The sequence below is a fragment of the Pipistrellus hanaki genome, assembly GCF_964339955.1.
Source record: "Pipistrellus hanaki genome assembly, chromosome: 1".
NCBI lineage: Eukaryota > Metazoa > Chordata > Mammalia > Chiroptera > Vespertilionidae > Pipistrellus > Pipistrellus hanaki.
Window position 1 is genome coordinate 124,954,339 of NC_140503.1, and position 26,032 is coordinate 124,980,370.

Sequence of the window (26,032 nt, forward strand, 5' to 3'; positions counted from 1 at the left end):
CAGCCACATCAGGTGGCTTCTTCTAACCATTCTGGGCTATCCTATTGAGGCGTTAATTGGACAATCTATCCCTTAGTGCTTCAGATCTTCAGGGGTGGTTCGAACAGTTACATAAATCTCTTGTTACTTAACTTCTCACATTTTGCTCCCTTTTGTCTATTTAACCTCAGTTTTGCTTGTCTCCTTGGCTGGGGGTATCCTGGAGCATTGCTTTCCAAAGTGTGAGCCAAGGTCAACCTGCATCAAAATCCCCCAGGGTTCCTGCTGAAAAGATGGATTCCTGGAGCTGATTATGGATCTGCTAAACTGGCTCCCCAGGGGATTCTTCTGCGTAGAGACGTTCATGAATTATTGATTTAGACAGCACATATCATTCCTTCCTTTATTCATTCAACAACTATTCAAACACAAATTAGGTGCTAGGTACCAGGGATACTGCAGTGGTTGGGGCAGACATGGTTTCTATTATCCAAGAATTTCTAACGCAGCTTTGGAAATGACAGTGCACAAAGAGATAAAAGCTATGATGTGGCTTACCAAGGAGAGATGCAAGCAGCTGTGGGAACATTAAAGAAGGGAACCTAACCTGGCAGGGGAAGGTGTCAGGGAAGACTTCCTTGATGATCTGGACCTGAAGGAAAAATAGGACTTGGCTAGGTAACAGCAGAGGGGGTAGGGGTAGGGTGGATGGGCAGAAGGAATAGCAGATATAAAGTTTTGAGGTGGCCTCTTCTTTGGAGGAACAGGGAGCATAATCCGAGCCCGGAAGCAGAAGGGAGTGATGAGAGGGAGAGCTAGAGAGGTGGCAAGTGGCCAGATTATGCAGGTCCAGGAGGCCAGCCTAAAGAGTTCGGAGCTCATTCTACAAGCAGCTGGAAGCCATCGAAGTGATGTAGCATGATCACTTTTGTCTCCCAGATCATTTCAGCTCTAGAATGGAGCACACGTGTACCTGAGAGACTAATTGGGAAGCTTTTGCAATTATCCAGGAGGAAAAAAAAATGATGGTTTTGTCCAGGATGGTGGTGGTAGGATGGATTCAACTGGTACTTAGGAGATTAGGTGGGATTAAGTTATTCATTGCCTGTTGGGGTGAGAGAAAGGGAAATGTCAAGGCTGTCTTACTTTTGTTTTGGTGACAGTCGTTACACCCAAGTAACACTGAGAGAGGACCAGGCTGCAAGGAGAAAATTATAAGTTCAGGTCCAGGTGCACAGATATGAAGTCCCTATGAAACATTCAGGTGGAACCTGTACTTTTTCATATTTCCCATGGAAGAGGTGGGCTTTAAGTGGGTCTTGTGTAATTTTAGATGGTACGGTTAAAAGACCGTAAATATGTTTATCTATCAATGGGGTTTCTTTGTGTATTTTTTTTTTTTTCTAACTTGGTATTTGGTGATCAGCTGGTTTCACACTTCTTATGTGACTCTTTTCTCCAAGGAGCTTATAATGGCTTTGATTGTTTATTTTAATTTTGTTTTGTTTAGGAAGTGGGTTGGGTCAATAGTGCTCTTGGCATATATTTGTTCTTTTGGCTGCAGGTGGGCAGGCTTAGTGGAGGTGTGTTCTTTACAGCTAATTTGTAAATACAACCTGTATTTTTATTAATGTAGTATATTAACTAGTATGGGTGAGCTCGACTATACTGAAAGACGTGAGAGAACTTCCATGATGAGAACAAATAAAAACAAGACCTCTGTCATTTTGTGCCATCATTAGAGTGTTGCTAGTGAAAATTCATGTCCAGTGATAAATTTTAGGGGACTATTTGCAAGTATGAGTTGGTCTTTGATGAATGTACACTCGAGTAAAGCAATGGCTCACATTTGATATGACTGCTCAAATATAGCCTCATTTCCAAGAAAGAGCAGATAAGCTGTGGATGCTCATTCTACCCCCTTTCCTCTGATTCCCCTCCCCTTTCTTCTGTTCAGCATCTGCTTCTCATTCATCTTCACAAAAAAGAATAATGAATAAAGAAGTAATGGGCCTAAATTACTGTGTCTTAAAAATAATTACCCCACATCATTATTCTCTTAATTTAAAAAAAATTACACAGAAGGCTTTATAACTAAGCATGAATGATAGAATGTAAGAATAGGCATTGGGTTGGTCCTGCACTCCAGTAAGAGAAACATCTCCCCAGATCCCTGAGTAATGCTTCACTCAATTTTCCTTGGTTATTCTTAGCAGCAGGGAGCTCCCTCTCTCTCTATTTTAGGAATCAACCAGTATTGTTACTAAGTCCAATTAGAATATTTTTCTTTAGTAAGTCAGAATGAGATGAGCCCACTCACTGGCATTGGTTCTGTACCCACAGCAGCACCAAATAAATCTATTCTACCTGCCAGGTGATAGCCTTTTAAATACATTAAGAAAGTGCCAAGTCTCCTCAAGCCTTCTCCTCTGCAAACCAAATATCTCCAATTCCCTTCTGAAATACATTTTCATTGGGTATAGTTTCTACATTCTTCACCATCTTTATAAAAATACTAGAGGTCCAGTGCACAAAATTCATGCATGGAGGGGGCCCCTCAGCCCAGCCTGCACCCTCTCCAATCCGGGACCCCTTGGGAGATGTCCGGCTGCCAGTTTAGGCCTGATCCTAGGGATGAGGCCTAAAAAGACAGTCGGACATCCCTCTCACAATCTGGGACCACTGGCTCATAACTGCTCACCTGCCAGCCTGCCTGATCACCCCTAACTGCCTCCCCTGCCAATCTGGTTGCCCCCCTCACCAGCCTAGTCACCCCTAACTGGCTCTTCCCCCCCCCCCCCCCCCACTGGCCTGGTCACCCCGTACTGCTCTCCTACTGGCCTGGCCACCCCAACTGGCCCCTATCAGTCTGGTTGCCCCAAACTGTCCCCCACTACTGGCCTGGTCACCTCCAACTCACCCCACCCCCCACCAGCCTGGTCATCGCCAGTGCCTCCCTATTGGCCTGGTCTCCCCCAACTGCCTCAATGCCAGCTTGGTCACCCCTCACTATCACCCTCTACCAGCCTGGTTGCCCCTAACTGCCCCCTTTTCTAGCCTAGTCACCCCTCAAGGCACCCCTGATGGCTGGTCACCCCCGACTGTGCCCCCCCTAACCTGGTCATCCCTCACTGCCTCCCTCTGCCAGCCTGGTCACCCCTCACTGCCTCCCTCTGCCAGCCTGGTCACCCCTCACTGCCCCCCGCCCCTACCGGCCTGCCACTCCATGCAGTCTGCTGTTCAGTCGTTTGGTTCCCCCCACACCTCACCCAGCCAGCCTTGTGGCCCCATGCAGCCTGCTGTTTGGTTGTTACTGTGAGGACATTGTGACCAATTTGCATATGACCCTTTTATTAGTATAAATGTCTCCTTTGGGCCCTCTCAAATTCAGACACCTACACTGTCATTCAAAGTGACACCCACACTGACCAGGGCCACGTACAGCAAGACCACTGCCTCTCAGTTGTTCTTGTGCTTATGCTTAATGACAAACACGTTAGGTTTAAACAGAAAACAAGGAGTGTGGATGGAGAAATGGGTAGAATGTGTGTTGTTTTTAAAATTCTGAGACTTTCCAAGGCAGGTGGAATATTTATGTTTGGTTTTACAGAGTGGGTTTTCATTTATGGGAAATGAAATGTGCTGAATCCCAGTGGAATTACTAGGTAATAAGTGGGAGGGATTTTTTATCCCATCAGAGTAAAATGGAAAGACATTTCCCCTTTTCTCTCTTTATGTGGCAGTTGTACCTTAAATTTGCATTTAGGAACAGCTGTTGTAACAAATGTTCCTTTTTCATGGTATTGTTTTGTATTGTTTCTTTTTTTTTTTCTTTTTTCTTTTTTTAGTATACCTAGAAAATTCTTTTTGTGAAGAGATGTTTATGAAAGCCCAGATCTTTTTTTTTCTAATGCAAAAAAACTTCCATTTGTTTAGAATCTTCAGACTCATCCATATTGACTACTAGTAAGCACCTTCCAAGGACACAGTCCTCTACTCCAGCTTAGGGACCATCACAGGAAACTGATCCCCTTTATCACTTCAAGAAACTCAATGCGCTACCCAGCTGGCATGGCTCAGTGGTTGAGTGTCATCCTATGAACCAGGAGGTCACAGTTTGATTCCCAGTCAAGGCATATGCCCAGGGTTACTAGCTCAATCCCCAGTGTGGGGTGTGCAAGAGGCAACCAGTCAGTGATTCTCTCTCATCATTGATGTTTCTATCTCTCTTTCCCTCTCCTCTCCTCTCTGAAGTTAATGGAAACTCGATGCACTGACTGCTGCTAGGGCAGGCTTCCAGCTAATGGGAAGTCACTGGTCAAAAGAATGGGATTAATGAAACAGGAAAGTTAGCCTCATAACTAGGAGTTACACTTAAATTAGGAGCAGCAAAAGATTTCTCATCTTCCTGTTTATCCTCCCTACTAGGTTTTGAGCCCTAGCCCTATAGATGGTCATTAAAACAAGAAGGAAATCACAGTTACTGGTGCTGGTGAATCCTGATTTTGGTTAGTGCAGGGGCAAAGAATCCTATAGAATAAAGAGATAATATGCAAATTGGCTCTCATGCCCTTGCACCATATGGCCACCATAAGATGGCAGGCAGGGAAGGGCAGTTGGGGGCGACCAGGCTGGCAGGGGAGCAGTTAGGCATCAATTAGGCTGGCAGGGGTGTGTTTAGGGGGTGATTAGGCTGGCAGGCAGAAGCAGTTAGGGGCAATCAGGCAGGCAGGCAGGTGAGCAGTTGGGAGCCACAGGGATTGGGCCTAAACCAGCAGTTGGACATCCCCCAAGGGGCCCCAGATTGGAGAGGGTGCAGGCTGGGCTGAGGAACACCTCCCCACCAGTGCATGAATTTCATGCACCGAGTCTCTAGTATATTATTTTAGAAAAAAATTATTTATCTTGCTATATATGGTATATAGAACTATATAGATATGTGTAACATTTATAAAATAAGCAACTCTATAAGTAAAAAGAGAAAAAGACACAATGCTGAAATAATATTTTTCAAAGCACTGACCTAAAAGTTTAACCTAAAATGAAAGAGGAGATCCTCAAGTAGAGCTTCTCTTCCAGTTTCTGGTCTCCATTTATCTAAAACCTAAAAGAGGAAACTGCTAAAGAGTGAACTCTTGGGCCGAAACCGGTTTGGCTCAATGGATAGAGCATCGGCTTGTGGACTGAAAGGTCCTGGGTTCGATTCCAGTCAAGGGTTACGGGCATATCCCCAGTAGGGGGTGTGCAAGAGGCAGCTGATCAATGACTCTCTCTCTCATCTATGTTTCTAACTCTCTATCTCTCTCCCTTCCTCTCTGTACAAAAATCAATAAAATATATATTTTTTTTAAAAGTGAACTCTTGGGATCACCATTTACCTACCTGTCACTATTGTAGAAGTCTTCACACTTTCCCGGTGTATACTATAAAGCCACAGGTAACATTTCAATATTTGACTAATAGTCATGCTCCAAGAAGGTATGTGTGGTGTTAAAGCTGCAGTATAGGCTATTGCAGCTGAATTCAATTACAAGGGCATGTACCAGAACATACTCAGTTTTAGTTTGGTTGGAAAAAAGCTTAATAAGTACCTCCTCCAAGACATTCTCTTCAGCATGCTCATTGCACGTCCTCTTCCTTTGTTGTAACTATTATATTTTTTTATTCATTTATTTAATAAGTAACCTTTGCACAGAAACCTGATTATTAAAAACAGATTACTAATTCACGCTTCTGTTACCTGATTTGCAAGTTTTAAGGAATGCCTTCTGAACCTCCATTTGAAAAACTAGGAATTCAACATATATACCTTCTTCCTTTCCACTTCCTAATACGTGTTAGCAATATTATTATTTGTTCTCTTAGTTTTAGAAAGGATTTCCTCAAGGCAGTTCTTTCACTCCAGCTTTTCCAATCTTCTTTTGGATGACTGGGATTTGATCTTCTAATATTTCTTCAAAAGGTTTCACAGAAAATAGTTTCATGAGTTTTTAACATTGAATATTCTTTGCCTTTATACTTGAGTGATAATGTTGTCTGTAAAATTCTTGAGTCACATTTGACATCTCTGAAGTCTTTGTACTATTATCTACTGACTTCCAAAGTTCATTTTTTTTCTTCATATGATTTTATCTTTATCCATATTTTCCTAGTATATATTTCAATTTTTAGGTTCAAAACTTTTTACTTCAGAAAAGCTTCTGAAATTATCTTTGGGCATAATTATACTTTTTCTCTTACTTGGTGTTCTCAAGAGATAACTATTATTTAGAAGTTGGATCTCTTTTGTTTTCCTCATCAATAAGTTTTTATCTATTCACTTTCACTCTTTTTTCCCCAGTTCATTTTCAGTTTCCTCAAGTCTACACTCTGAAATTCAATATCCAGCATCATCTCTCCTCCTCTTTTTCTCTTCCAGTGTTGCCTCATTTCTTTGTTTTTGTGCCTTTGACACTTTGTGCACATCCCCGATCTACCAGCCCAGCTGGTGTTATAAACTATTCCTGAGTACCTGATCCCATCTTCAACTCAAAATTTCCTGCCTGAGCTTCCTCCCTTGTTACAACATTATGGTTTCACTGAGCCCCTTTCTTTTGTCTTTTTTTCCTCACATAACTTTTGTAGCTAACTGAGCGAACCCTAATTAAGCTCCTCACAGTTTCTCTCTCTCTCCTACTTCTCAAATCATCTATTTCCTTCCTCAGTTTGGAAGGTCCAACTTCTAGAAAATATCACTGTCTGCCTCCCTTCACTAATTAATAAATTCTGTACTTTTTAACTGTGTCCACCTAGTTATGTCCACCATATCAACAGAGAAAAGAGAATAAGTACCCTTGGGAATTCAAGTGTGGGACCTGACTTCACCCAATTTTTTTGAAGCCTAGAATTTTATCTAAAAATAAGGCAATATTTTTATTGAACTTCATAGTTATCTGTGTTTGTTTTAAATATTTAAAATGTTTTAAATTACTTGCCTATTAAATTACATAACACACACCCCCCAACCCACTTCCAATATTGAGTAAAATTGAAGCCTCAAAGTGATAAGCCATACGAATAATGAGGTTTCAAGTACTTTCTAGCATGCCACTGGGGATTCTCCTGGGTATAAATAACTCACATGTTAAAAGGGGCCCCTCATTTGCATCTTTGAGTCTCTGGCCTCTAGCATAGTAGCAGGTGCATATTTAGCATTCAGTGATTGCTTGTGAAATTTACTGTAACTGAAGTTGCAAGCTTTCATTGCTACATTCAAAAGGCTGTTGCCTGTTTTTAGCTTATTTTTGTTGCATTCTAACTAAAATACAATTGTGTTTTGTTTTGTTTTGTTGTACTGAAAGATGGAGGTGGGCCTTAAATAGTCAACTGTAATGTGTGTTTATACTGTGGTGTTAGGAATCAGCTATTGAAATAGGTGTTTTCTGGTCATCCCTTCCAGCCTCAAGGAGACCAGACACTTGTCCTGACTCCAACAAGGGAGTTTGGCAGGCTGGGACTGGGGACTCCGCAATCAAACTGCCTGATTGCAAACCCTGGGATTATCTCTGGCATTTGTGAGTCTGCGGGCTTGTTATTTGAGCTGAGAAGGTCTCATTTTCCTTATCAGTAATACAGGGATGATAATTACACCTACCTCAGAGGGTTGTGGAGGGGAATAAATGATGCCGCCTATGAAAATGTTCAACATAAATCCTGAAACAAAGTATGCACTCGTTAGGCAATAGCTGTTCCTACTACTAAATGGTGGAATGAAAGGTTAGAGAGAGTATAGGTTGAGCTAAATCATTTTGTTTCAAAATATTTTGAAAATGTGACCCAGACAGTAGGGGACAGCTTCAGGCAGTAATTCATTATCTTGGTGTTAATTCCATAATTTCTACAATGAATATAATAATTTAAAAGATTTTCCCATGGGCAGGTGCAGGGTGGAGGAGGTCAATTGGGGGAAAGGAAGGAGGGCATCTGTAAGACTTTCAACAATAAATTTAAAATAGAAAATTATCCAAAGGAAAAATATATATTTCCCATTCTCCCTTCCCCCCAACATACACACAAATGCACGTACATCCTTACCCAGAGGTAGGAAAATAGTTAGTGGAAGAAGGTTCTACCTATAGATCTTGTACTGTAGCCATTTCTCATCATTATTTTTAAAGCCTGAACTTCTGGAACAACTTGGTATATATGGACCCTGAACTACCTACTCCAGGTAGAAAGATAAGCAGTATTGGATTCTCATCGAGCTTTAGAAGTTAGCTTTAGGGACTTCCCATAGCAGGGTTGCCCCAACTGACAAACATAAAGAATCTATAAGTTCCCCCAAACCCCTCCCCCAGTGCTATCTAGGATTTCCAGAATTAGAACAAGCTATTGAAGATATGTTTAAGGATAGGCAGACTGCTTTCTAGTTAATTTCTTAACATCTTCCCATCCTTTGGCATGCACTCCAGGAAATGCCAGCCAGATCTCTGCAATTAGCTACCATACGGATAGAATCTATAAGAAATCAACGTGAAATCTATATAAGTGAAATTCTCTAAAGAGTTGACTTTCTAGAGATAAAAGAATAACAAAGATGTAGGTTTCTCATGCTGTCTTCTTCAAGAGTTATCAGGTAACTTTGCACTCTAGGAGTCTATTTTTTCTTAGCACAGTTTTATTCTGTTTAATGTGACTTAAAGACTCACCTTTGATTGATTCGGTCAGGAGTTAGAAACACTTAATGGGCACAATAGGAGAGTTCTCCATTCAGGAGAGGTAGTTACGGTTTTGAAATTCCTGCAGAAGGAGTCCAAATGAGAATCAAAGACTGAGGCACTACCTTGTTTTCCAAAGCCATCCCCACAGGTCCGTGCTTTCACATCCCCTTGTTCATGCCCAGGCTTCTAAGAGAAGCTTATTTGAGACCGATGACATGGGCCTGTGAGGGTTTTCCAGCTAGTGCTAAAAGTCACACCCAGACGAGGACTAGTGTGATCTCCTAATGGCTTGGAGAAAAACAGGGCCTGAGGAATTCATTCTGTGTTTGTGACCAGAGAAGTAGTATTAACAATAGCTGGGGTAGTGTTTACAGCAAGACCTTGGGAAGCTTACATGGACAATGGCTAAAAAGCTCTGGATCACGGTGGCCAAGACACGGAGACAACCAAAGTGTCCTTTGATAGAGGATTAGATAAAGAAGATGTGGTGCATGTATACTATGGAATACTACTCAGCCATAAGAAAAGGTAAAATACTACCATTTTTGACAATGTGAATGGGCCTTGAGATTTTATGCTAAGTAAAATAAGTCAGAAAAAGCTAGGAACCACATCATTTCACTCATGTATGGGATATAAAACTGAAACTCATAAACACAGACAACAGTATGGTGGTTACCAGAGGGAAGAGAGTGGGGGTATTAAAGGGTAAAGGAGACCAAATATACGGTGATGGAGATGATTTGACTTTGGGTGGTGGGTACACAATGCAATACATAGATCACACATCATAAAAATGTACACTTGAAGCCTATATGACCCTATTAACCCATGTCACCCCAATAAGTTTAATAAACAAATAAGGCAATTTAAATTCAAAAAATAAAACTCCCTCAGGGAACTTGAAGTTCTGTGTTTTTGTTTTTGTCTTAATCCTTACCCGAGGATATTTTTTCCCTTGATTTTTAGAGAGTGGAAGGGAGGGAGGAGGGGGAGATACACATCAATTGGTTGCTTCTGGCATGAGCCCTAACTGGGGAACTGCAACCAATGTACGTGCCCTTGACCAGGAATCCAACTCTTGACCCCCTGGTCCACGGGCCAACGCTCTAACCAGTGAGCAAATGCCAAGTCATGTGCAGACAGGAGTAGGACTTAGCACCTGTCCTGCTGAGTTATAACTACAGCATTAGAGACTTTGTCTTCTCCAAGGTCAGGTCACACAATACTTATCTTTCTTTAGCGATAAGGGAGAATTCTCTAAACTGTTGTTATCAAGCCTTAAAGAAAACAAACAATGGCTTAAATGGTCTCTCCTTGAGGAATTGAGTGAGCTGGTGATCTAGATAGCTCTGTGTCAGCAGCTGATGAGAAAATGTGCTCAAGTCCTAACATTTGAGGTGTTAGAGCAGATCTTAGCTCTCAACAAGCCCATTTGTTTTGTCTTGGTGTTTTCTCCCTCTTCAGTGTTTTCTTAACCAAAAGAATACTCACATACATGTACTTTAGTTTGCTGAATGAAAGAGAATTTGGAATAACTTGGCTAACACAACAACAGAAGAGAGGAATAGAGCACAAAAGAAATCCTCGCAGAGGCAGCAGCGGGAGCTCTGCAGTCTGATTGGGAGTTTAAATCTCAGCTCCTTCCATTCCTGTGTGATTTTTGTCCAGTTAATGAAAGTCTTGTTTCTTTACTTGCATCATCATCATCATCATAGTCATCGTCATCATTATAGCACTTTTTTCCTAGGCTTGTAGTGAGGATTAAAAATGAAAGCACATATAAAGAATTTAAAACAATGACTAACAAACACACTAGGGGGTGGTTTCTGGTTTTAAAAGGTTTTATATATAATATCACTTTTCCTGCCCAAATTCAGAGCAAATTATGAGGTAAACAAAAGAGTAAGAAAGAAAGAGGCTAAAAAAGCCTGTTTACTGATGAAGCCAATGCTGAACTACTTAAGGGTTAGGGCAGCAGTGGACTGCACCCCAGAATTAAGCTAACTTTTCCACTAGTTCCAGACACTGTGGACCTCTGTAGGCCTCTCTCCAAAATGGGGCCCAAAGAGAGGGGGAGAGGGGGAGAGAGGGAGAGGGAGAGGGAGAGGGAGAGGGAGAGGGAGAGGGAGAGGGAGAAGGGGAGAGGGAGAGGGAGAAGAGGGGAGAGAGAGAGAGAGAGAGAGAGAGAGAGAGAGAGAGAGAGAGAGAGAGAGAGAGAGAGAGAGAGAGAAAGGAAGAAAGGAAGGAAGAAAGGGAGAAAGAAAGAAAGAAAGAAAGAAAGAAAGAAAGAAAGAAAGAAAGAAAGAAAGAAAGAAAGAAAGAAAGAATTGGAATTGCCCTGGGCATACAGATCCCCTCTAGGAAAGGGTAAGGAGCGAGGCAGAGGTTTGGGGAAAACCCTTCTTTCTGGAAAGTCAAAGAAACACAGGCTTCCCGCCAAAGTAATTTCTCCTTGAGAGCAATTATCATTAAACTGTGGACACCTCATGCTTAGCCCACATCATGATGTAGTTGACCTGGGGCACAGGCAGCCCTCAACAAAGCTTCTGAAGGAAGGAGTACTGTTTGTTTTTATTAAAGATCATCTCCAAGGAGACTAACACTAAGTTGCCAACTCTTCTATGAAACATGCCTGCCCATCCTGGCCTTTATTCACACTGTCTGCTCAACTCCCACCCCAGGGGTCTGTAGAGCTCACTGGTCCTTCTCACAGGAACGCTCTATTAATTTTAGGCACCTGGTCTTTCTCTCCGGCCACCTTCTCCCTCCATGCTCCTCAGGGCCCTCTGCATTGTGGGCTTCACACCATTTTCTCAGATTTCACGAAATGCCCCACAGCAGGTAGAGGGCAGGAGACACTGGGTGTCCCAGGAGCCCAGAGCGGAAGTGGGGACTGGTCAGTGGGCCTTTCTGGATCACTCTCCATTCTTCACAAAAGAGTGCTTCTACCCCAAAATGGGTGCATTTGCTATTTATTTCAATTCAACAAACAATTAACAAAAACTAGAGATCAAGAAGAATGAGGTAGGTCCCCTCCCCACTCCTCCCTGCTGGGCCACCATGGTGAGCTAATCCCTCTGGGGAAGGCCTCAGGGCCAGGCAGCCCTTCCCAGGGACTCCCTCACCAGGCTGGGTGAGTGCTGTCTCCTCTTGCTCCTTCAGGTCTCTGGAAAGTAAGAAACCCAGGCCTCCCTTGTGACATGTTCTGAACCCTGCCCACCAGTATGGCAACACTAAGGTCCCTTAATTAAACTCCCTTCAGTTACCAGTTCAGGATGCCAACCCTTCTTACCCTGGGTCCTGCCTGAACAGCATTAGGCAGATGGTCCAGGAGCATTTGTCCTTATATAAACTGAAGCTCGGATTGTCCTTGGATGATGGCTCTGGGCCGTGAGCTGCCCTGTCCAAGGCTCTGGGCACACAGGCCTTTGTGCGGGAGCCAGCCAGCAACCCTGCCCTGCCCTGTCCTGGGGGGCCCTCAGGGTATTCCCTGTTGGAATGGGGGGAAAGGGTTTTTGGGGGTGCATCCACCTACAGAAAACCAGTAAAAACAGAGGGGAGGTGGGGTCAGGGAGTGGCAGAGCCAATAAGGTGATGAGTAAAATAATCCCTGGAAAGTAGAAACCTCGGAAAATCTGATGATAGCATATCATCAAATGAGTATTCTCCTTCACAAAGTAAGTGAAGTGGGTGAGGGAGGAGCGGAAGACCAAAAGGTAAAATGTGCAGGAAGGGAACCATGGGGGATTTTTTTTTTTTTTTACAAAGAACTAGAGTTTGGCTGACTATTAAAAAAATATATATGAATCTTAGTTGCCTTTCTGCTAGGAGCTGGTCTCTGTGCTAACCATAGAGACACAAAGATTAGGAATAAATAGGGCCCCAGTCCCCTCAGTGGCTGGAAATCTAGTCTGGTGGTTTCCAACCTTGTCCTTACTCCCATAGCATGACCCCTCCTCCCAGGTGATCCATATCTGTCCCTCCCTCTGGCCCCCATTGCAAATCATCAGGAATGCTAAGCAGGTGTGATAAATGCTGCACCACACAGGTAAACATGACCCCACAGGCACTGAAGAGGAAGCAGGAGATAATATTCAAGCCCAACCTCGAATAAGAAGTGTGACCCAGGTTGAGAAGTGAGTAGATGAAGAGCAACGTAGATGGGGAGGTAGCGTGAGCGAAGGCAGAGAAGTGACGGTCACCTGGTGTGTCCTGAAGAGCAAGTGGCCCATGCAGAGAGGGCTGCCAGACTTAGCAAATAAAAATAACAAACTTTTTCCCCAATTGGGTCAGACTTATATTAAAAAACTACTCATTGTTTATCTGAAACTCAACTTCTACTGAGCTTCCTGCATTTTACCCGCTCTCCTGCTTGCAGCCAAGGGCCTCTGGGCACAGCTGGCTGCTGTCAGGAGCAGGTCCAGCCTCACAGGTTCTTACGGAGTCCTGGTTGGTCAGTCTGGGGAAATTATCCTGGTTGTTTTCTGTTTTGGTTTTTAAGTGTTTACTAGCTAAAAAGGAAAGTATTCCCAAAAGTCAATATTTCAAATTGTTCTGGGGTGAAACTGCCTTAGCATACTGAGATTGGGGACTATCCTATCTAATAAAAGGGTAATATGCTAATTAACCATCACTTCGTCACAAAGATGGTGGCACCCATAGCCACAAAATAGCAGTGCCCAGTCCCCTCAGCCCTGCCAGAGTCCCCCAGTCCTGGGAGGAAGAAGGGGGTAGCTGCTGAGAGTGGGCAGCTTGAGCAGCCTGGTGGAATGCTTGCTTTGTCACTGTGGTGACAAGGCAAATGTTCTGCCCTGGCCACGGAGGGCCTCTGGGCAGCAGGTGCGGAGCGCCAGGCCCCGCAGACAGCAGAGAACCATGGGGAGTGAGCCGTCGGGGCTTCCAGACTGGAGATGGCTCCTCTGATGGCTCCCAGATTGGAGAGGGTGCAGGTTGGGCTGAGGGACCCACACCCATTCACAAATTTCATGCACTGGGCCTCTAGTCTTTATTATAAAAACCCTTGCTTGTGACAACATCACGCTATAACAACCAAAGACTGGTCACCAGGAAACTGAGTGTGCGGGCGCCAAGCAGGGACTTAACACGGGCATGGGTGGGCGGGGCTGTGAGCAAGACAAGGTTCGTGTGGGAGGGCAGGGTCACGCAATTTCACACGCTGCGCTTCTAGTTAATAAATAAATGTCTAATCACAGGTTGTATGCCTGAAACTAATATAATATTGTAAGCCAACTGTAATTTAATTAATTAGTTAAAGTAACCAACAAAACAAAAAAATGCTGAGGATGCCACCTAGGAAGCATGGAAGTTGCTGCCTTGCAGAGGGCCTCACAGGCATGCAGAAGCAGGCTTTTGGCTCTCTTGCCCTCTAGTGGCCAAATGCCTGAATAAGGGTTTGGGTTCCTACTGGTTACAGTCTCTCATCCCCAGGGAGTCCTCCATTGCTCTAACTCTGCAGTAAGTGACATAATTAAGGAAAAGGTAGGAAAGTTCAGGTGCAGGCAGATCAATAGCCCCAAAGCCAGCCTGAGAGGTGCCGGGATCCCAGGAGGAAGTGCAGAATGCTGTGCTTCTCTCCGGAGCCTCTCGCTTCCTCCTGGGTGAGGCTTCAGGCGCTGGGGATTGAATCCGTCCACGGATGCCTTTCCTTTCATTCGTTTGTCCAACAGATATTTCTGGACTAATATGGTCCAGACACTGTGCTTAGTGCTGGGCATAACATCTGATATATTTCATTATGATTTGGAGTTAACCCAAAAAGTCTGCACAGAGGTCTAGAGATTGTACCTGAGGTGAATTAAACACACTGCAAGGCACAGGAATTTTAGAATTCTAAAAGGGTCTGCCCAAGTACCACATCTTCAGTTGAATCCTAATTTTTCTGCCACATCCTTTCTTCATAACTTACTCATACAGCATCTTTTTGATCCATGGCCATTAGACTTCTTGACAATTATTTCTAATTGAACACACAGTCATCCATCAAACTGCATATAATACAAAACTAATGCTCTGTGATGTGCCTAGAGCCATTCCTAACTTTATGAAAAATAGAGCATCTTGGAAGAATGTTGATTTTTTTTCTCCTTTGCCTGGAAAATGCAATGCTGCGTTGCTGGCACCGGGGGAATGTGCCAACTGCATTCTATGAGAGCGATGAAGTTGTTTGGAAAATAGCTGGGTCTGTTTGTGGTGGCACTGACCAGACTAAGCCAGTGTACAATCTGGGTGGGATCCGATGTGTCACCTGGGTTTGCCCAGCTGCACAGGGTCATCTTCCCAGCTTCTGCTGCCCCCCAGTCAATCCATCTCTACACCATGCCAATTTTACCCCTGAGTTTTTCTCCTCTGTGTGGTTATTTTTTTTTAACTTACTACCTCCTTGGTTCAGATTCTGACATCTTTTGTTAGTATTGTAACAGTCAGTTTGGTGTAGTCCCCTTCTTTGCTTCTGTCAAATCCATTCTCCACAGAGATTTATCTAGAACACAAATATGATCATATCGCAGCTGTTTGTACCCCGTGTCTGGCTCCACGGTGCTTGCAGGATAAAGGTCAAGCTCTCTGCACACTGAGTGCACAGACCACCACCTGTCCAGCTCCATCCACCACCACTCCATCACTCTCCCAGCGTGTCCCTCGGAGGGTCTTGCGGGCACCCGGAACTGAACTGGTTTGTTGAACTGTTAAGTGAATATCTAAACATCTAAATCTCCGTTTGTACAGCTAGCCCTGAGGTGACAGTCTCCTCCTAAACGTGTTAGGAATCTGTATTGACTGTGTTTAAGAGTCCCATTAGCAGTGAGTAATATGTTTATCAGATTCTGCCCTTTCATCCTCCCCGTCCAGCTGTGTGGATTTCTCTAGCTAATTCTCCTTGTGTATGCAGGGATTTTGTGTTCATTGGATTTTGACGCCAACATAGAGTAGAAATGCTTTGGTTACAAAGGTCTGTTCTTTCTTTCTTCATCTTATTTTTTTTTTTTTGAAAGGTTACTAATGGAGTGAGGTGGGAATTCCCAGTCTTTCTAATGGGGGCAGGGTGAGGGGGGCAGGATCTTCCCCAGCAGATGTCTGAATTTCTGTGTGTTCTCATTTTCCAAGCAGTGTTGCAAATCTAATACCACTGGGCATGCCTCATCCAAATCTATTCTTGATATTTCTATTATGTTTAGATTACTGAGGTCACTGCATTTTTACTTTTGTGCAGAGCACTGCAAGCGCTGAAGGAAAGTGCCAAAATAAATTCCCTGTGAAGCAGAGAGGGAATATCACTGTTGGAGTGAACTGATGAACACTAATGGATTTTGCTGATCTGTCCAACAGGCATTTTCTACTTAAACCCAACAGCTTTAGTCACAAGCCTGGGTTGCCTCGGGCATCATGACTCACGTAGGGATGATAAAGGTTGGTTTATCATGTTTTAACCCAGGTTGATAGATCTGTCTATCGCATTCTATTTACTCACTCACCACACTTATAAGGCACTTCCAACGTGCCAGGCACTGTTCTTTTATCCTCACAACAACCCTGCAAGATAGGTACTATTACTGTTTCCAGGTTATAAGGAGAAAAACTGAAGTACCTGCCTAAGTTTGCACAGGAGCAAGGGGTGGAGCAGAGACTGGGGCTGGGACTCGGAGCCTATGCTCTCTCCGCACTGACATGCTTGCAGAAATAGTCTCTGCTCAGGATGGCCCAACCGTGTGGTTCCCCTTACCTTAGAGCTCAGTGCGGGCTCCACTCTTCAACTTCTGTATAAAGGTGAGGCCTCAAACACCACAAGCCTGCAGCCTTGTATGTGCAGTCAACGTTCCCACTGAAGGAAGACCACCAAGACAAAGCAAAGCTAACGCTACTCCCTACCTTTAGGACAGTTGGGGCAGCAGATGGAAGAGCTGTTTAGGGAGGGAAGAGGCCCCAACATGTGTTATCTGCCTTTACGCAGGTGAACCTGGATTGTCTGGGAAAGCTGTTGTAAGAGAACTGGAATATCATATCACAACTATTGATAGAAGCCCAATGCACGAAGTTTCGTGCCAGAATGGGCCTTCCCTGGCTGCTGGCACCACTTTTGCTCTGGCTGGAGCCACCTTTCCACCTTCCTAGCTGCTCAGGGGCCCAGAGTGGCCGGGAGTGAGGCTGAACGTTGCCATGGTGACAAAGCAGTCGTTCTGCCCAGCCCTCCCAGCCACTTGGTGGCTGTGTATGCAAATTAACCACCATCTTTGTGGGGTTGATTTGCATACGCACTCCTGATTGGCTGTGGGCATCGTCAAGGTAAGGTCAATTAGCATGTTTGTCTATTATTAGGTGAGATTGAGAGAGGTTCAGAGTTTATCTAGCCTAAAGTCTTCATTTTACAGATGAGATACCCTGGGGCTCAGAGAGGTTAAATAACCACATATCCAGGATCACACAGCTCAAAAGTGAGCATGAGGTTGTTTCCACATAAATGGAGAACTTGAATAAAACAGCACTTGTGCCAGGGATGACCAGCAGCCCCTGAACAATGGATGAATGGATTACTCCGACACAGCGTTTGCTGTGAAAGAGAGGCTAAGGGACGGCCTGGCCGAAGTGACCAGGCAGCCTCCATTGCCTGTCTCATTAGGCTTTTATTGCAGTTTTTATCTTTAGATATAATCACTAGGGTGAGTAATCTTGGAAGGACACATGTGTTTACATTGTCCTCTAGGCAAGAGCATGCAGGGATTAAGCATGAGGATGCCAATAAACACCTGGGGGTCTGCATGTACACAGACCTCTTTGGAAAGGTCAAGGACTAATTAGGGGCACCACCTTCGACACTCCCCTAAGTCAGAATTCCGATAAACAGGGCAGGCGGCCTTCCACACACATCCCTTTTCTCAGACCATCCTCCTTACAACTTTCCAACTATGTCTCCTGTGCTCCCTAGCACACTTGGTGAATTATTACCTTCCTGTCTCTGTTTGGTTATCTTTGGATTTCTTGTTCACCAGACCACATTTGCCACATTCATTATTTTTTATTGCTTGCCTGAGGATATGTTTAATTGGAGAGGGAGAGAGAGAGAGAGAGAGAGAGAGAGAGAGAGAAAGAAGTAATGTGAGAGAGAAACATCAATCAGTTGCCTCTCACATGTGCCCAGACTAGGGATGAAAACCGCAACCCACATATGTGCCCTGACAGGGATTGGAACCCCCAACCTTTTTGGTTGGATGCTCCAACCAACTTTGCCAGCAGGCCGGGGCTGATGTTGTTTATTTTATTGTATAAACATAGATGTTGATGTGATTGATCATCTACATAGTTTCTGTAGAACAGTAACTCAAACTTGTGCAATGAATGAGCTTTAACTTGGGAGAACATTTAAACCAGGGTGGGCAGATCGCAGGCCTCCTGCTCCCGTGAGCACAAACGGAGAAGCGGAGCAGAGGGGGGCGTAATGGAGGGGCGTTTTCCTTTACTGAGGTAGTTTGCCACAGCTCCTAATTGCCCTGCTGCTCATCTCCCTCATCCCACCTCAGTTTTGTGCTAACAGAAACACTTTTCCAAAGCACAGATTTGGCCTCTTCACTCCTGGTTGCTTACAGGATCCAATTTAAAATACAAGAATTTGGCCCTAACTGGTTTGGCTCAGTGGATAGAGCGTTGGCCTGCAGACTGGAGGGTCCCAGGTTCTATTCTGGTCAAGGGCATGTACCTTGGTTGCGAGCACATCCCCAGTGGGAGGTGTGCAGAAGGCAGCTGATCGATGTTTCTCTCTCATTGATGTTTCTAGCTCTCTATCCCTCTCCCTTCCTCTCTGTAAAAAAACAATGAAATATATTTTTTAAAAATACAAGAATTTGAGATACAAGAATCCTCAAAAATGGCCGTTGTTCATTTTATCAATCTGCCAATCCTTGACCCACTATAAATGTTTAAAAAATACCTTTACTTTATTCCATTGGTATTTCCCACCCCATCCCCCACCCCCACAGCCCCAGCAGACACACCACACTCACACTCTCTCCAGGCATTGGTTATTGTACTTGGGGTTCCCTGGGGTGAAATACTCCTTCCCCTCCTGATAAAAGCCACCTGATAAAACTCTATTCATTCTTTGTGACCACATGTCACCTTTTCTCCCAAGCCTTTCTTGTTCTTGACAAATGTGTTTGCTCAATCTTCCTTGCTCTTTGTTTATATCTCCATTAGAACTCTTCTTTCTCTAAGTCAGTGGTCGGCAAACTGGACTGGCGAGCCACATGCGGCTCTTTGGCCCCTTGAGGGTGGCTCTTCCACAAAATACCACTTGCGGGCGCGCATATACAGTGTGATTCAAACTTCGTGGCCCATGTGCAGAAGTTGGTTTTCACGCCTGGGCAAGTCTATTTTGAAGAAATGGTGTTAGAACACTCGAGGAGCCAAAGAGCCAGCCACGTGTGGATCACGAGCCTCTGTTTGCCGACCACTGCTCTAAGTGCATATGGATAGTATCTTCTTAATCCATGGTTATATTATTTTTTCATTAACCCCACCATGCAAAAACTTTTTCTCACATTTTGGCATGCAGGGATTTAAAGATGACTAAAGTTATCTTATTCCTTTGAGAGCGCATAATCTAATGACAGGCTCACATATAAGCAAATCAGTACTGTGCAGTATGATACATGTTCACACATCGATGGCTTGTCTTATCAATTCCAGCATTTGTAGCATCCACCAATGGCAAGTTAGGGCTCAGTAATTTTCTGAACAAATGAAGGTGTGCATTAATTTAATGATGGGACAGAGGAATTTTTAGCATAAATCAGTACTCTAGACTGCAGTTGTACAAGGCAATTTTAAGAGGTACATGAACAAAACATTTTACTTTTTTTAAAGTTTTGTATTTATTATATTGTATGTAAGAAAACATATAATTGTTTATCAAGCCCATACTTTTAACAATAGTATCGATATGAAGTTAATACTAATATAATGTATCCATTTGATGGCAGGAAACATTGTTGAGGTTTGAGAAATACTGACCTAAACAAGGTAATTTTCACTGTTTCCTTTTCCCTAGGTTTTGCTCCTTTCCTGAATCCAGTCTACATAAACTTACCTTTAGAATTTTTGGGACCTCTTAAAATAAATCATTGTACTATGAAAGCTTATGACCTAGGGGAATTTTTTAACTATTTAAATAGTTTAAGAGATAAGACTAAGAACATTGTGTGTGTGTTGAAGAAGAACCAAAACATATTTATAACTTATTTCATTTCAGAAGGGATTCTGCACATTCTCTGCATGAATGGCCTGCTTTTCACAGGCTGGGACCTGTTCAGGTGACAAGGATAGGCCTGCCCAGGGGTTGGGTTCTTGCTAAAGAAGTGGGAAGAACAGGAAAGGCCTTCCCAGGCTCCTGAACAGTTGAGTGTGTTCCTGGGACATGAAGGATAGATACAGTGTAGTTACATGAGGATGACAGCAACTCTGCGAAACCAGCAGGGATCAGTCTTTGCCCCTCCTTCACTGTCCCTAGCTGCCTGCTTTTGTCTCTGCTGCTGCTCTCGCTCTCTCTGCCTCAGGGCTGTTGCTTACTTATGTCTCTATGGGTTTCAGCTTTTGCCTGTACTGCCTGCCTTTGGGGTGATCAGCTGAACCAAGTTTTCCCAGGACTTTCCCGGTTTTAGCACCAAAAATTTCTGCAACTTGGGGACACCTGAAGCCCTGGGCAACCAGGTCTGTCGTCACCCCTACCTGCATCCCTTTTCCACACATTTCACTCATATTCTTTAAGAAAAAAGGTGGGAGGTCTGACAGGGTCTCTTAGCCCCACCCCAGGCCAGAGCACCTGCGCTTTTCACCTTCAAGCCGATCCCTGCAGACAGGACCAAGGCGAGGCTTGGGTGGCTCCGAGAAGCTGTTCCTCAGCAGGGGCTTGTGAGCAGGGCAAGTCCGGAATGAGACCAGTTCCTCTCTGGTCCGCTATGTCACGTTGTGCACCATTTTGTCACTGACCGAGGTCCTGGGGTCCTTATGCACATTGGGCAGAGGTATACGTGGAATAGGGAATGTGTGTGTGTGTGTGTGGGGGGGGGGGGGGGGGCAGGTAGAAACTACTGATTATCATGTCCTTCTGTTCATTTTTATGAATTCAGTCCCTAACACAATATTAGGAGTCTACAGTCATGTTACACAGAGTAGACTCCTAATATTGTGTTAGGGACACCCTGGCCTGACCTCTAATTAAATTTTATCTCATTCAGCCTTCCAGTCAAGAAGTTGTTATGTTAGCCCTAGCCAGTTTGGCTCAGTGGATAGAGTGTGGGCCCTCAGACTAAAGGATCTCTGGTCGATTCAGGTCAAGGGCCCACACCTTGGTTGCAGGTTCGATCCCTGCCCCAGTCTCAAAAGTGTGTGGGAGGCAACCAAGCTATGTGTCTCTCACACATCAATGTTTCTCTCTCTGTGTCTCTCTCCTCCTTTCCACTCTCCCTAAAAATCAATGGGGGGTGGGGGGATCCTCAGTGAGGGTTCAGAACCAAAAAAAGAAAAAAAGAAAAAAAATTGCTAAGTTTACAAAAGGGTGTATTTAAAGAAAACAGCATAATTTGAGAAATATTGTAGCGCATTGAGACAAACACGAAGTTGCCCATGGCTAAAAGTCAGAGAAGCTGAGCCTAGAAGAGCTGAGCTGGGCAGGGCGGAGGGGCGTGGGCGGAGGGGTCTTCTCCCACCTCCCCAGCTTCAGCACCGCGCCCTCCACTCGGCTCCAGCAGGCAGATCCCTCCCCAGTAAAACTGTGCTTCCATCTGCAGGGAACAGACGTTCTCCCCTCCCCTTACATTCCGTGGACTGGAGCGGGAGAGAAAATGAGCTCACTGTAAAAATACTTAAGTTCAGAAGCACAGGACTGGCTTTCAAGAAACGACGATACAAGGAGAGGGTGCGTGGGTGTGAGGGGAAGCTGCAGAGCAGAGGTTCCCGGAGGGACTGCGCTGCGGTAGCCCCCACACCTGCGGAGCCCGGGGCCCTGGGACCACTTGCCCCACCCCCACCACAGGAGCCCCCGCACCTTAGGAGCCCCCCCCCACACACACATGCTTAGAACCCCCATTGCCCAGGGAGCCCCTGCCCCTCGCACTGCCCACAGCGCGCTCCGTGTGTGGGATGGCCCGCCTGCCCGGCACCTTCTCTTGGCCACTGCTCACAGCCTCCGGCGGGAGGATGGGAAGGCATGCGCTTGCAATGAGCCTTCCATGAGCTATTGTCTGTATCTCTCTTAAAAACAAAGTTCATGACTATTTGGGGGGGAGTGGGAGGGCTGTTTCTGGGGAGAAAGAGAAGGAAGGAAGGAAGGGAGGAAAGGAGGGAGGGAGGGAGGGAGGGAGGGAGGGAGGGAGGGAGAGAGAGAGAGAGAGAGAGAGAGAGAGAGAGAGAGAGAGAGAGAAAGAGAGAAAGAAAAGAAAGAAAAGAAAGAAAGAAAGAAAAAGAAAGAAAGAAAGAAAGAAAGAAAGAAAGAAAGAAAGAAAGAAAGAAAGAAAGAAAGAGAAAGATTCATCAAGCTGGGAGCTAGGTGGGCGCCATCTCTCTGATGGAGAGGCAGCAAGGTGACCGAGCCACACAGCAAGTTTATTTTATAGGGTCAAAGGAGCTTATTTGCATTCTTAACTAGGCCCTAGCATTACTGGATTTACATATCTACACCCGCCCCTGCTGACACCTGGACAAAGGTACTTTGCCAGTGCCTCAGGCTCAGCTAAACAATTTAAAGAATGTCCATGTGCCTTCTCTGGGGCTAAGAACTGACGAAAAAGTGAAAAAACACAAAAGCTAGCTGAGTTATTGAAACAAAACCCATTTTAGAGTTCATTTGGCAGAGAAGCATCTAGAGGCCTTCAGTCCAGTTTCAAGTTCCCCCTACCTGGTAGGGGAGGTGCAGAGCTCTGAGTTCTAGCGCTGGGGGCAGGGGAGAGCAAAGGTTCCAGAGAAGCAATGAAGGAAACTCTCTCTTCCGCCCTCCAGAGCCCAGGGCCCTGGCACAGACCCCTCTTTCTGCTGGATCAAGGTCACCTCCAGGGCCGAACACTCAGAGCCTGCAAACTCCACCGCTGGGCTGCACCCACCACCACCACATCCAGCCTTCATGACGTTGCCTACATCCTGGCTCACCTCACAGACTCCTCCTCTCCCTCATCTGACCACGTCCAGGCTCCTCTCCATCATCAGTGATGGCTGATCCCAGCCTCTCTCCTCAGGGAAGCCCTGCCCCCTGGGAGGTCCGTGGCATTACAGAGCCAGCGCCCAGGCCGCACACAGTGCACTCCAGGGCTCAATGAACAGCTGGTACAGCAACGCCCCCCGAAGAGGATCAGAGCTAGTCCCAGCCCCAAATCTGTGGTTGCGAAGAAAGGGGTTTTGAAAATAGGTACGCCCTTCCTTTAACCTTCCCCGACTTTATTCTCCATTTCAGCCTAGCAAATGGAATTAGAATAATTTGAGGGATCCCCTAGGCCCGTGGTCGGCAAACTTCGGCTCATGAGTCACATGCAGCTCTTTGGCCCCTTGCGTGTGGCTCTTCCACAAAATACCATGGCCCGGGCGAGTCTATTTTGAAGAAGTGGCGTTAGAGGAAGTTAAGTTTACAAAATCTGTCTCTCAAAATTTAATCGTTGTACTGTTGCTATTTGGCTCTGTTGACTAATGAGTTTGCCGACAGGTGTGAGAAAAGAGGATAAAAGGTCCTAAGTAGTCAGCAAGTGTAACAGAGTGAAGGCTGACAGGAGACGGCAGAGGTGGGAGCATGACTTGAATTAAACTTTAGGCCTCAGTTTGCAAAAATGAGGGCATGCAATCTGGAGATGTGAACCACATGGTCCCGATTTCATGGCGCTGGGACTTGTTCCCCATGGCTCTTGTGTCCCCTGCACAGCTCACTGTCGCTTTGAGGGAGGGCAGGTGGGGAAGGGCCGGGGCGGAATACAAGGCCAGGGAAACCCCTGTCCAGTGCGCCCCCATCAAATACTCTCACTTGAAAGGGTTCAGCGAGGAAGCAAGCGGGGTGCTTGTGTCTGTGGAAGTTCTCCCATTGGCATGGCTTCCATCCTGGGCCTGTGGGAACTCCGTGGGACATGTCAGGGTTTAGCTCACTCCAGGATACACCGTTGCAATTTTCACTTAAAAGTTGCCACCTGGAATCCAGACTTGGTCTCCGGTGGCCAGGAAGCAGAGCTGAGCGCGGGTTTCTCCTCGACCTGCTGCACACATGGCAGCCCCCGCTCCGGGGTTTTGCAGACGAGGTCTTTGCTCTCCTGCATCTTTCAACTTAACGGAGATAAAAAGAACCCCCGATAAAAGGGACTTCAATGGAGTCTCTTGAAAAGAAAGCAGATATGCTCAAAGTATTAACACATTGGCTCTAAGGGTAGCTCATATTTATAACCGCATGAGGAATTTGTATGGGGTGTGGGGAGAGAGTTCCAAGACATGGAGATAGAGAGACTCGAGAGGTGGGGGCTAGGGGCCACCTCGCCCTCTTGGCCAGCTGGCTCCCCTGGGAGCGGCTGGGCTTGTAAGGACGGCAAGGAGGAGCAGGAAGAGCCGTTACCTTCTGGAGAGAATGCTCTCACGATGAAAATGGTGACCTGGTTTCAGATGCTGTTCTGAATCCTGCAGAATATCATCCTGCGGAATTTGTGTTTCCTGATGGGAAGTTGCTGGTGGGGCTTGTCATGCAGAGCTAATGAGGTTCACACCTTTAATTGGTGCTTAAACTTCTCCGGAGAAGTCTGTGTGGGGAAACTCAGACAGCGCTGTTATGCTCATTTCACATTTGGAAACTTGAGGAGCACTCGGGCTTATCTTGGGCTCCACGTGGGTGACCATCTGGGCTGGGCAGCAATGGCTCCTTCGTCTTGTCTTACCGTCATTATTAATAGCGTCCCTGCTCTCTGTCACCAGCCCTTCGGCTTGCATTTAAGGAGAAGGTCCCCCTAGCCAGCTGGCACACTGCTGGCAACACTGGCACTGAAGACCCTACACCTCAATCACCAGACCATCCTGTAAGCAAATGTTTTCCCAGTTGTCCAAAGTCCTTCATTAGTGAGATACAGAGTGACATACACCAATGTGTTCCTTAGAAAAGGAGACATGGGGCACATCAAACATGAGGCCTCTGGTTGAAACATTTTGGTTTTGTTTGTTTTTCACTTTGTTTTGCTTTTCTTTCACGGTCATCAGAGTCTTTGAAAATCGCATTTATGACCTCAGCAAGCATTGGTTATTTCTTCTGTGTCCTAATGTTGTCATCTGAAGCTATCTTATCCTTAGGATTAAAAAACAAACAAACAAAAAAACAAGCACAGGAAACATATCAGTAATTCCATGTATGCTTGGTTCTAGAAATTATTTCTCTCTTGAAAAACATACATAAAGGAGGTTGACATGCTTTCCACAGTCCTGTAATGTAATTGGGCTGATGAGAAGTCATATGTAATTGTGATTAATGTCCATCATGATAGATGCCCCTTTAAGTTGTGTTATAAAAAGCAACAAGGAGCCAGTACTATAATAGTTTAGCTCTGACTGCAAAATCACCATCTTTCATCCCATCGCTTGTCTTTCCTTTTATTTTAATTTTTTAAAATATGTTTTTTCCCCTCAGAGGAGAGAAAGGGAGAGGAGAGAGATACAAACATCAATGATGAGAGAGAATCAATCATTGATTGGCTGCCTCCTGCACGCCCCCTAACTAGGGATTGAGCCCAAAATCCAGGCATGTGCCCTGGCTGTGATCTCCTAGTACATGGGCCAATGCTCCACCACTGAGCCACGCCAGCCGGCTTGTCTTGCCTTTTAAATGACACCTTTTTAGTGTGTTAGTTTATTTGAGTCATGAATTGCCAACATGGAGCAATTAACCAAGAAATAGTCTTGCACCTTCCTTGGTTAACAGAAATGGGGTTGAAAATTTAGCCCCTGGTATCATTATTGTAGTTCTCTATAAAACTGGAGGAAAATCAAATTTCAAGTTTTTGCCGCTTCTCTTCTGCCTTCCACAGCAAATTTCAAAGGATAGCAGTAGGCAGATTGGCTTATAATGGCAATTTTTAAACCCAGAAATTACATTAAACCGAAAAGCATGGTGCACTTCAAATAGTTTTCTTCCAGAAAACATCTCCACAAACAACAGCAATGACAAGCATAGTATTTTCCATGAAGATCTGACTTAGAGAGCTTATGTCGGTGGCAGAGTTCAGGTACTGTTTTCCAGAGTCCCCTCTCAGAAAAACTGACATTCAGCAAAAAGTTTACAGTAAGTTCTGTGAGCTTTGGGGAGAAATGTAGAGCCAGTGCAACAACAGCATTAATGCAGC

The 26,032-nt window shown here is 45.0% G+C and overlaps 1 protein-coding gene across 8 annotated transcripts in view; it reads left to right on the forward strand.

Annotated features, from left to right (window-relative positions):
- The window catches only part of KIAA1217, a 437,889-nt gene that overhangs the window by 113,948 nt on the left and 297,909 nt on the right, over nt 1–26,032 (forward strand). The window contains exon 1 of one of the 8 annotated variants that reach the window (XM_084867751.1): nt 23,065–23,085. The exons of the other annotated variants lie outside the window; for them this stretch is intronic. The gene's annotated coding sequence lies outside the window, so the exon portion shown is untranslated. Of the gene's footprint in view, nt 1–23,064; nt 23,086–26,032 lie in introns of those variants that run through there. 8 annotated transcript variants of the gene reach the window in all.